The sequence below is a fragment of the Xenopus laevis genome, chromosome 9_10S (assembly GCF_017654675.1).
Source record: "Xenopus laevis strain J_2021 chromosome 9_10S, Xenopus_laevis_v10.1, whole genome shotgun sequence".
Taxonomy (NCBI): Eukaryota; Metazoa; Chordata; class Amphibia; order Anura; family Pipidae; genus Xenopus; species Xenopus laevis.
In genome coordinates this window covers 69309-82025 of record NC_054388.1, presented here as the reverse complement: position 1 = coordinate 82025, position 12717 = coordinate 69309, and the positions used below count along the sequence as shown (strand labels likewise).

Here is a 12717-nt window from a genome sequence, read left to right as displayed (position 1 = left end):
GCCGAGCACATGGCATCTAAAATGTCTGCCTGCTGTAATCCTCTCACTGTCACCTGATTGTTATAAACTGCTCTCTGTTATGTAAAAGCCAGTGTACCATCACTGTTCTGTTACTGAGTGCTTTAGCTCCACACAAGAGGTGGCCTGCAGGCCTGTGATGTACCTGAAAGTTCTCCTTACTGCTTTACAGCTTCCCAGACAGCTGCACCCCAATAAAACCTTATAAAGTTCTGGGATGTCTGCCTGTGTTCAAGCCCTTATACCTGCTGCAGTGACTATCCCTACACTGGTGGAGTGTGGACCAGAGGGTCACGTGGGTTGTTTTTGACAGAAACATACATTTATAGTCTTATCGAGCATTTTTTAGATGGGGTCAGTGACCCTCATTTGAAAGCTGGAAAGAGTCAGAAGAAGAAGGCAAATAATTATAACAGAAAAAATTAAGGCCAATTTAAAAGTTGCTAAGAATTTGAAATTCTATAACATACTAAAAGTTAACTTAAAGGTGAAGCACCCCTTTAAAGCAGTGTCTGTGAGCTGCATCCGACCCATGGCCCCCTGTAAATTTCTGACTGCTGTGACTGCTTATCTTGTGTGCACTGTAAATGGATCAGTAAAGAGATTGGTCCTGGCATTTTTAACAGACCTCAGACTTAGACTGTAAGGCCCCGGACACACATGCGGATTTACCGAGCATTTTTGACATGGTTCGCACTGCAGTTTTTAAAAAAAGAAAGGCTAGCAGTTTAAGCTTAGGTTATGGCACAACATCGCTAGCGTATACACGGCGGTCAACACCACAGCACGACCACCCCCAAAACGCTCGGTAAATACACGTGTCTGGGGTTTAAGTTAGTATCATACAGGGGCTAAAGTAGGCCTGCAAAAAATCAGTCCCTGCGCAGGCATTAGCCTCCTCTTCTGCCTGCACCCGGAACCATTGTGTTGTCTATAGGCACGTGCAACTGATTTTGGAGCAAGAATGCAAACTGGCATTTCTTTGCTGAGATCAGCCACTTGTGCTGCACCTGAGCTCACACAAAGGTTCTGGGTACACGCAGGAAAGGAGACTACTCTGTCTGTATGTGCCATATTCTGCCTGCCCTACACTCCTTGTGTGTGCTATACTCCTTCTACCCTATGCTGCCTGTGTACCACACTCGAGTCCTGCAGCAGTTCCAGCAGGTTACCCACAAATAAGCCTGTAACTTGCGGGTAGAACTTTTGGGTATAGATGCGGGTCAGCGGTTCTGTGGGGTTTGCGGGTCTTCTCAATAGTGAGTTTTACTCCTTTACATATGTTTCAGAAACTTTTTTTCTGATCTCCCATACTTTTAATGACATCACTTCCGGTTTAAAATTACACTTCCTGTTTCTTGATGGTCAGCAGGTCGCCGATCTGGTTGCGGATAAGGTACTTGCGGGTCGAAGCAGGTAAGAATGTGGGTTGCAGGTCGTGGGTCGTGTTCATATTTCAAAAATTGGTTCTGCACAGAACTCTACCACACCTTGCCTGGCGCAGGTTAGCCTCTTTTGGGTTTTATTAGGTATTTAATTATGTTCTGAGAGTTGCTGTACCATCTATAGTGGCGGAGGGGGTATATGGATTTACGGGTATGTTTTTAATATGACTTAAAGGGTTATCTTAGCTTCTTTTTTTTTTTTTAACAATTTTTGCCATTTTTACATCATTTCAGAAAACCAAAGAGAAAGAAAGAGAAGAGGAGAAAGAAGAAGGAAAGAGGGGAGATGGAGAGCTGGCAGCTACTTAAATGAGGTAAATCATGAATTTGAGTATGCTTCCCATATTACATGCATATTACTAAAGTTTTCCACAGAAACTATTACATATACCCCGCTCTGATATTTTCTTTCATGTCCTGAGCTGATGGTAGTAGAATGTTCGTTCATACAATTGAATATGTTCCACTTTTTTAACTATTTCTCTGTGGGAGGGTAGTATATTCTGTTTCCAATGTTGTGCTAATAAGCTCCTGCTTGCCAGGAGAACTTGCATTATTGTTCTTTTGAGACTTTTGTCTCTATGGGGAATCTCAAAATTCAGTAGAGACAGCGCGGGACTGAGTGTAATGGGTATGCCTGTGGTTTGTTCTATGAGACATCTGTGTCCCAGGAAATGTGCGCAATCGGGCAATTCCACCAGATATGCAGCATGGGTCCCCTCTTCTCGTTGGCATCTCCAACAGAGATTGGATGAGTTCGAAAAGGCTTTATGGTTCTTTTCCGGTGTCATATACCATCTCTACATAAGTTTAATAGTGAGTTCATGGTGGTTTAGTGCTTTGGAAACTTAGAGGTTTGTCTAAAAAGGTATTGCCAAAGATCCACTCTTAAGGGAATTTGGAGGTCGGCTTGCCATCTTTCAAGCTCTGCCAGGGGTTTATCCGCATTTTTCATTAATAGCAAGTTGTAGATAATCGTGTTGCCCTTGCTCTTCTGTGTAGGCACCCAGCAGTTAAGTTTAAACCGGATTGGCTGATGTGCTCCCAGCCATTTATTCATCTGAAGGTAGTGTTGTATCCTCAAATAAGTCTAAAGTTGGTCAGCAGGTAGCTTCTTTTGTAAATTGGAGAATGTTTGTAATCCATCTCGATCGTATAGCTCACCCATTTGTGAGAAGCCCAGTTTCTGCCATTTCCTTAAATTTAAGTCTTGTATATTCTCCTCCAAGTTGGTGAGCGATACTAAAGAACATATCGGCTTGGTTAGGTTGGGGTTTGCCCTGGTTGCGTACCAAGTAAGTATTGTTGCACGGATCGACGGGGGTAAATTCTCCATTGTTGTTCGATGATGTCTCCCCATAGTCCAGATATGAGATTTCCCAGTATGGCCAAAGTTATTTTTATATATCCAATCTTCCATGTCTACCCATTTCTTAACACCTGGGGTAGGTGCCAGTTGGCCAATTGGTCCAAAATAGTAGCTCTATAGTATAGTTGTATATTTGTGCAGGTCAGACTGGATTCTTGTTTAGGAGCTTGCATAATTCCTTGTGAAATTCTCGGTTTCTTGTGATTCCAGATGAATGCCTACAGTAGTCTTTGTAGTTGTTGAAAAAAGGAGGTATAGAGTGGGATAGGCAGCGCCCTAAATTTGTACAACCTTTTTGATAGGACTAGCATTTTCACCGCATTAAGCCTGACTAGCCAGGACACACAAGTGTTTTTTCATGTTTGTAAAGTAGTTTGAGGGTCTTTAAGCAGTGTAGCATAGTTCTGTTGATAAAGACTGTTAGGGCCCGCTGTAATTTTGGTTCCCAAGTAGCTAATTGCTATAGGCTGCCAGTCTAGGTCATATTTGGGTTTCAGTGCATCAATATCCATGGTAGGCATACAAATTGGCATAGCCTGTGTATTAGTAACGTTAAGCTTATGGTATGACAAGGTGCCAAAATGCTTAACTAGGTCAAATAATTCCTGTAAAGCAATTGCAGGGTTAGTAAATGTCAAAGCAATATCATCTGCAAACAAAAGTATTTTGTGTTCCTGGGGACCAATAGTTATGCCTCTAATCCTCTGTGAGCTTCGTACAGCATGGGCCATTGGATCCATACTCAGAATGTAAATTAGAGGCGAGAGGGGGCATCCCTGTCTAGTTCCATTCAATAGGGGGAAAGTGGTTGACATAAATCCATTCACATTTACTTGTGCTATTGGATCAGAGTAAAGGGCCATAATAGCGGTTATCATTGTAAAAGAAAATCCAAACGCTTCTAAGGTTAGCTTAAGGTATAACCAGTTTACCCAGTCAAATGCCTTTTCGACGTCTAGTGCTAATATAAGAGATGGTATGTTGTCTTTCTGCAACTGCTGGATTAGGGTAATGAGTCGTCTAGTATTATCATGTAATTGACGACCTTTTACAAATACTGTTTGGCCGTTATTTATTAACTGGGGCAGTACTGTCTGGATTCTAGTTGCTAAGACAGAGGCATATATCTTTAGGGCTCCATTTAGTAAAGAAATCGGACGGTAATTGGGGCATCTAGTACTGTCTTTTCCTGGTTTGGGTATCGTTGATATATAGGATTTCAGCATTTCCTGGGGAAACTTCCCGGTGGCTGCTGCTGGGTTAAAAGCTAAAGTAAGATATGGGGTTTTAGTGAGACAAAGGTTTTATACTACCTTTTTGTATACCCGTCCGGGCCAGGGGCATGTTGTTGATCGACACTTGCTTATAGAGTAACAGAAAAGTAATACAATGTAATAGTGCACCCGCAAGTTAAATAATAGTAAATGTAACAAACATAAGTAACAATTGAGGAGTTACAAAATGGAATACATCATGGCTTTCGTATCCATTGTGCAGTCCTCCAGTTAACTAGTTCAGGTGCTGAAGTAATTTGGCAATTAAAACTCAACTTTTATTTATCTCACATAAAAAGACCACGCTGTCGTATACACAAGACACACCATTGGGGGTACACCTCAATGATGCTGGACCATGTCCATAAAAATACAAAAAAGTTAAAAACACATAGGATGGACAGGTAGGGAAACAGTGAACTGATAACCAATCAGCCACTATCCACACAAGTGTGATCTAAATAGGGTACAGGTCAATTGCCCCCTTTGCACTTATCGTTATAAGTGGTTAAATGCCCAACTTATGTTTTAGTAATTGTCTCTAGTATATCATTAGTAAATGGCGCTACCATTTAGATAATGTATATTTTTCCATTTGACCACCAAAAAGCTGTCGGCTCAGAGTCTATACTACAAAGTTTGTTGCTATACTCTTTGTCTAGCTGCAACCAGCCGCCCAGATTTACCTTCCGTTTATTTCCCAGAGTTTTTCTGCCTAGCTACATAGGGAGCGTGTGGGAGCTTGTCACCCACCGTCTACCTATGCCACCCAACGCGTTTCACCGGAGAACCGGCTTCTTCAGGGGCATAAGTGAATTTTGCGTTTCTGAAGGTTTAAATAGGGTTTGGGCTCCTCCGCAAATGTGAAAAATATATATTATCTAAATGGTAGCGCCATTTACTAATGATATACTAGAGACAAGTACTATAACATAAATTGGGCGTTTAACCACTTATAAAACAATAAGTGCAAGGGGGGCAATTGTTTTGTAAGTTGTTTCTGACATTTACTCAAAATATGAAGGTTTACTTCCTCAAGTCCTTAAGTCTGTTTAATAAGACAATTATATCGGGAGAGGGTGCAATGCGTTTTAATTTCTCCAGATCATTTATTTTTATTAGGAGTTGTTCTTGCTTCAATCTAGCTAATTTGGCTCTATGTGTGGCTATACTAATCCGTTGACCTTGTATCACTGCCTTGTGGGCACACCAGAGATTAAGGTCTGTGATCTCAGGGCTATCATTAATAGTGAAAAAATCAGTAATGTTTGACTCTAGTTGATGGACCACATTCTTATCAGAGAGAAGAGAGTCATTCAGTCTCCATGGTGGTCTCGTGGTGAATTGATATTGTTCCTGCATTGTGAATGCAACTATTGAGTGATCTGTCCATGTTGTTTTATGTATGGCACATTTAGAGGTGCGCTGGAGCGTGTGAGGATGGGTTAGAAATAGATCTATTCTAGTGTAAGAGTTGTGGTGGGCTGAGTAATGGGTATAGTCCTTCATTGTAGGGTTGTGCACTCTCCATATATAATAGAGATTGTATTGTGCCAAGAGTTTAGTGAAACCCAGGGATTTCTTGAGGACTATACTACAGTAGTGCGGGGGGGGAGTAGTTCTGCCTGTGGGGTTCTGTCCATTTCTGAGTCTAGTATATTATTAAAGTCTCCCCCTATAATGACCGTATCTTGCTCAAGGCTGCTCACTTGTACCAGTACTTGTTTTAAGAAAGCATTTTGATCCGTATTCTGGGAATACAGGTTCACCAGGGTATATTGTTGTTGATTAATAGTACAAATAACATTAAACATCTACCTTTAGGGTCAGCCAAATGTTTTACGCTCGTTATGGCTAGAGCTTGTCCAACTACAAAAAAAAGAGTAGCCATTTTAGCTAAAGTTGCTGTTGCTATCATTTTGTAATGCTTAATTTTCAATTGAACTTTGGTCCTTTGTCTGAAAATGCGTTTCTTGGATCCAGACGAGATCTGCATTTTTCTTTCTACATTCTGCTAATGCTAATAAACGCTTGCGGGGGTTGTTTAGGCCCATCGCATTAACACTAAAACATTTTAACCCCATTTTGGATTCAATGCTCTGCTATGATGCGAACATTTGGCTGATCCTGTAGTAGCAATAATCAGTAAAACATCATAGAACATGCCAGTCTCTTAAATAGAAAGAAAGGTAGGAAAGGTTAGAGTGAAAAGAAACAAAGTATCAAAAACATAACATATGTACAATTTGGCCACCTTTGTGGGCCGGTCTCTCCTTGCGTTCTTGTCTAGCTCCGCAGACAGTCTAGCAATATGAGAAAAGGAAAAGGGGGGGGAGTGATTGGGATCTGTTGTTAAGAGCACAGTTAAAGGAAAACTATATGGCCCTTATTTTTTTAAAATGGCAATTTTCTATTTATGATTACCCAATGGCACATACTACTAGAAAAGTATATTATTATGAAAATGGTTTATTTACATGAAGCAGGATTTTACATATGAGCTGTTTTATGCAATATCTTTTTATAGAGACCTACATTGTTTGGGGGGTATAGTTTTCCTTTAACCTTACTCTGGTGCTTGGGAGGTCATTCTGGGTGTGTATGACCCAGGGCTAAAGGTTGTTGTAGCACTGTGGAATGCACACTCAAGTCTTGACTTTGCTATACTCCCCTTCCATGTGCAGATTACTTTGCGCTAGGTGAGGTTTGTGCTCTATTTCAACTGGAATATTCCACTGCGTTAATACTGCTTTTCCCTCCGTTGCACTTGTGATAATTGTTGTGGAATTTTGCCACTGGATGATTAATTTGGTTGGATATCCCCACTTGTACGGTATTTCTTTTTGGCGTAGCGCTTGTGTAATGACTGCAAGCTTGTGTCTCTTAGCCAAAGTTGCCGCCGATAGGTCAGCAAAAACCTGTACTTTTTCATAAAGCTGTGGAATGAAGTTATGCTGCCTGGTGAAGCGCATCAGGTCTTCTTTTATATGGTAGAAGTGGATTCTTAGGATAACGTCTCTGGGCGCAGCGGTTGGTGCATTTTTAGGCTTAAGAATTCTGTGAATACGGTCCATAATGAGGTGATCCGCAGGGGTTTCTGGGAGAGCCTTTAATATAAGGTCTTGAGCATATTGACACAGCTGGGGTTGTAAAAGCTCCTCAGGTATTCCCCTAAGCCTGACATTGTTCCTCCTAGAATGGTCCTCCATATCTGCAATTTTAGCTTGCAGCTTGTCAATCTCTGAGTCGTGATTTTTCACCATGTCTGCCATAGTATTATGCACTTCCACCAAATCCGCCATCTTAGATTCAAGGTGGTCAGTGCGCTCAGTTATGACTTGGAGCTCAGTCTTTAACTCCTGCACTGCTCGCTTAGTGTCTGTGTCATGCATTAATATGGCTTTCAGGTTTGTCTCCGTAATGCCCTGCGTTACCTCCGTGTACTTAACTGTATGCTGTGTTGTTTCAGCATCAATACGCGCTGGTGAAGACGCGCCTGAGGTGGATCAGGCGCCATCTTGACTCTCTCCACGGAGCGGTGCCCTTGGCGGAGACCCATAGAACGCAGTGAGTTGTTAAGGGACTTGTTCGGTTCTGCGTCGGAACATGCCTGCAGTTGACGTCGGCTGGGTTTTGCGCTTTAAAGCGCCCTGGAACTGCTGTTTTTCCAGGGTAGAGTGGCGCCGGATACGGAGCTGTACAAAAACGCGCGTGCTTACGTTCACGCACTGGCCACGCCCCCCAAGGGTTATCTGAGCGTTAAGTTAACTTTAAATATGTTATAGTATGGCCAATTCTAATTAACTTTTCAATTGATTGTCATTATTTATTTTTTACAGTTTTTATATTATTTGCCTTCTTCTTCTTACTCTTTCCAGCTTTCAAATACGTCTGTCACTAAAAACATATGCTCTGTAAGGCTAAAAAATGTATTGTTATTGCAAGTTTTTATTACTCATATCCACTTCATATTCCAGTCATTTACCCAAATCAATGTATGGTTGCTAGGAAAATGTGGACCCTAGCAACTAGATTGCAGAAAGTGCTAAGTGGAAAGCTGCTGAATAAAAATCCCAACTCAAAAACAAATAATAAAAAATGAAAACCAATTGTCTCATATCTCTCTCTACATTATACTAAATGGTGGACAACCCCTTTAATAAACATTTTTGCATATGAGTGATGGGTGATATCCCTGCAGTGAACACCATTTGTTTCCGGTCTGCTACCACTGTTAATGTGGTTACATGCGTGTGGTTTAAATTGGAAGAGGGTTTAAAACAGAGAGTGGTCAAAACTGGCTTCTATTATTGACACTGCAACACATATCCCAGAAAAATACTAGGGGCAGCATCAATAGTGACTTAATGTTACTGGTTTATATTACTTTCTTATCATTTACCTTATATTGTTGGTTACATTCAGATCTCTGTCATATACCCTATTTAACTAATAAAAGGGATCTTGTTTAAATAACTATAACCTTATTAGTCTAGGGCAGTGCTATCAACTTCTGTGGTACAGAGGGATGAAATATTTCTGGTCTTCATGGTGGAGGGCCGATAATGGAATACAGTTTACTGCTCCCCCTTTTTAAATTGCACCCACTTTAAACCACATCCATGTTATCACAAAAATGTTAAGACCATACCCACATTAATGGTGATAGCACACAAAAAAAAAACTAAATAGTTGGTGCTCACTGCAGGGATAGCATTCATCACTCATCTGAAAAAGTCATATTAAGACATACCCTTAACCTTTTTCCTGCCAAGAATGTAGCTCCTACGTTCTTTTACAAAAAAGGCTTTAAGTGAAAGAACGTAGGAGCTACGTTCTGTACTAAAACAGCGCTCTCTCTGCACGCACAGCAAAATCAGCGTGCAGAGAGGAGTGGTTCAGCAGCAGAACCCCCTAGGCAACGAGCATACCTGCAGCAGATCGGCGATCCTCCACTCCACGGTCGCACAGAGACGCAGCAACAGCTTCCTTGTCGCAGGACCAGCAGCTCACGTGTTCCAGCGCCGCCCATGCACTTCCTGCTGCAGTGACTCAGCGATCCTGCACCCTACAGCACTGAAAAGGACCCCGCTTCATCTAGAGCCAGAAAGTGCCCCTTTTTTTATTTTACTTATTTACATACATTTACAGACATTTGCATATACACAGTACACATACTAGTAAAAGTAGGGGGGTTTTTTCAGATTTTTTTATTTTTCACACTTTTGCACATATTTACACACTCACATACACATATGCACATATTTATACACTTTTTAGAGCTGTACATCCATGCATACACAAACACACTTATAGGGTTTTTTTACTTTTTTTTTTTGTTCTATAGTTTCCCTTATGTTATTTCCCTAAAAACTTTAGATTTCACAGCATGACTACTGGATCAAGCATTATGACCACTAACCACGCTTTCAGATAAGTTATTTCGTTGATTTTCCTAATTGTATTTGGTTTTTTTGTTATTTTTATTGCAGTTTTATGCTTGCATTGTTTTTCCTTATGTCATTTTTTAGCATCATTTACACTTGATCATTTGGGGTAGAAACACATTTTTAGCAATTCGTCAGAATGTGTACTTTTCCAAAAATATATGGTTTTGGGGGGTCTTTGTACTGTACGGCACATTTTATGCAGTCAGGCGAATTGACAGCCAAAAAATTCTTATGCACTATTTTCATTTGGGGTCCGCACGTGCCCACCTGCTTTGGTATATCTATGCATATTGGGCATCAAACTGTTCAGTAGACCCTTGGCGTCAATATTTATGGTGTTTTCTAATTGTATGCAATATTTGTAGGCGATTCTTTGAAATGTCATAAAAACCGCTGCCTTTAGCGTAGCTTTGCAGTATGTAAGTTTGGAGTAGAAAGACAGTTGTAGCATATTTTTATTTGGCAGAATGTGTACTTTCCAAAAATATATAGTTTTGGGGGGGTCTTTGTACTGTTAGGGGGTCTTACAGCACATTATATGCAGTCAAGGCACTATGTTCACAGAAGGCGAATTGACAGCTGAGAAAATTATTATACACTATTTTCATTTGGGGTCCGCACATTCCCACCTGCTTTGATATATCTATGCATATTGGGCATCAAACTGTTCAGTAGACTCTTGATGTCAATATTTAGGGTGTTTTCCATTTGTATGTAAGAAATTGGGTGGGATAAATGCGACCAACTGCAATATTTTTAGGAGATTTTCAGAAATATCATAAAAACCGCTGCCTTTAGCGTTGCTTTGCAGTATATAAGTTTGGAGTAGAAAGACTGCTTTAGCAATATTTTATTCGTCAGAATGTGTACTTTCCAAAAATATATGGTTTTCTGGGGTGAACGTAGTTTTTTGTACCTTTGCCTGTCGCAAAATGCTGTATATGTGCTGATTATGCAGTATCTGGAATTACAGAACTCGTATGGGGTGTCTTCTTTCTGGGGCCCCTATACGACACATACTTAGGTTTACCTATGCATATTGGGTATCAAACTGTTCAGCGGACCACAGACTTTCATGTTTAGGGTGTTTTATCTTGGTATATAATATGTAGGAGATACGATGCTTCAGAGTTGCAAAATTTAGGTGATTTCTGGAAATGTCAGAAATTGCCAAATGTAGAAAAGCTTTGTGGCTTGGTACTTTGGAGTAGAAAGATGTGCATACCCATATTAGATTTGTTAGAATGTGTACTTTCCAAAAGTATATGGTTTTCTGGGGTGAACATATATTTTTTTACTTTTGCCCCTTGAAAAATGCTGTAAATATGCTGATTTTTGCAGTATTTGGAATTCCAGAACTGATAACTCGTATAGGGTGTCTTCGTTCTGGGGCCCCTATACACCACATACTTGGGTGTACCTATGCATATTGGGCATCAAACTGTTCAGGGGACCCTGGGCTTTCATATATAGGGTGTTTTATCTTGGTATATAATATGTGGGAGATACGATGCTTCAGAGTTGCAATATTGAGGTGATTTTCGGTAATGTCATAAAATTTGCGAAATGTAGGAAAGCTTTGCGGCTTGGTACTTTTGAGTAGAAAGATATGCATGTCTTTGTTCTGGGGCCTCTATACGCCACATACTTAGGTGCACCTATGCATATTGGGCATCAAACTGTTCAGCAAATGTTTTATCTTGGTATATAATGATATGTGGGAGATACGATGCTGTAGACTGGACACTGAGGTAATTTTTCAAAAATGTAACACATTTTTATAAAAAACTGCTAACCTTTAGGAAAGAATTGCAACTTGGTAATTTGGAGTACAAATATTTACCCATTTTGAACTCATTAGAATCTGTTCTTTCCAATAAGGGGTAGTTTTTAGGGTAAACCTACTGTTAGTGGAATGTTTGGCCTTGAAATCAGATGTATGCAGTTTTGTGGAGCGGTGCTTTGGAAATTTAGTAGTTTACTGCATCAGAGTTTTTGATCTATAGAAGTGAGAAATCTCCATAAAACTATATATATTTGGTATTGGCTCGTTCAGGAGACACAGTACTTTCCAAATCTACCGTGTTCTGATGCATAAAATAAATTATGCTTCGGATATATGCGTTTGTATCATGTGAAACTGGTTTTTTTTTTATACACTTAGAAGCCCATATCTTTTTATAGGACTGGAATGACAACTAAATTCTAGCATATTTTGAAATCTTAGGTTGTCCTGAAAAAAATGATATCTTGTTTTTGTGGGTAAAATAAAAGACCCCCCCCCCCCCCAGGAAAGTCCCCTAAAGTGAAAGTGCAAAAAATGTTCAAAAACAGTCTGGCAATAGAAGTTCCAACTTGTCCATATTTGCTGGCAGTTAAAAGGTTAAATTCATAAGCCCCCCCCCCCAGTGGATAGCACAACAACAGGGGTATTACGGGTGTGAGCAATACATAGGATTACAAGTGTGAACAATCCAGGGCTTTTACATCTTTAATCTGAGGTGTGAACAATGCAGGGGCCATTTAATCTCAATTCTGATACCCTTTGAAGTTTACACAAAGATAAACAATCAAAACACCAAAGTGTATGCTACAGAAAAACCCACGGGGGAACAATCAATAGAACAAATATATGTAACTGTATATAGTGCTACTAGAGTACACAGTGCTGTACAGTATAGGTAATTACCCTCAGGGGGGCAAGGAATATAACAAATAAGTCTAAATATGTATATTAAATGCTATGTGGTAATAGACACTTTAGGAAGGATATGTTTATAATCTACACTCGTCTATATATATAATATATATGGAAAGAGCACTCACTTGCACAATGCAATCCCTCTACACCTCCTGCTCATGCACCTAAACCGGAAAAAAGAACACACAGGAAGGTAGATGAAAACCAAAGTGAAACGCAGAACGCACTCTCTGTTCCCATGCGCCACCTACTGTTCAAATAGGAAACCTACATCTGAGTGGACACACACATGGATCAGGAACCAATCGTAATTTCCTCCAGCATCATTTTACACATCATGTGACAGTAGCCTTAGTATGCCTTCCTCTCTGTGAGCATGCAGAGAAGTATAGCAGCCTGAGCAGCGTTTAGCATGTGAATGTATTGTAACCTGTTTTACTTCCAATCAGTTCCCTTGACA

The 12717-nt window shown here is 40.3% G+C and overlaps 1 long non-coding RNA gene across 1 annotated transcript in view; it reads right to left on the bottom strand.

Moving 5' to 3' along the window:
- Positions 1 to 12498, bottom strand: part of LOC121399181 — a 31576-nt gene extending 19078 nt beyond the window's left edge. The window contains exon 1 of the long non-coding RNA XR_005964796.1: positions 12383 to 12498. This is a non-coding gene — a long non-coding RNA (uncharacterized LOC121399181). The remainder of the gene's footprint in view (positions 1 to 12382) is intronic.
- Between the last annotated feature and the right edge of the window lie 219 nt (positions 12499 to 12717).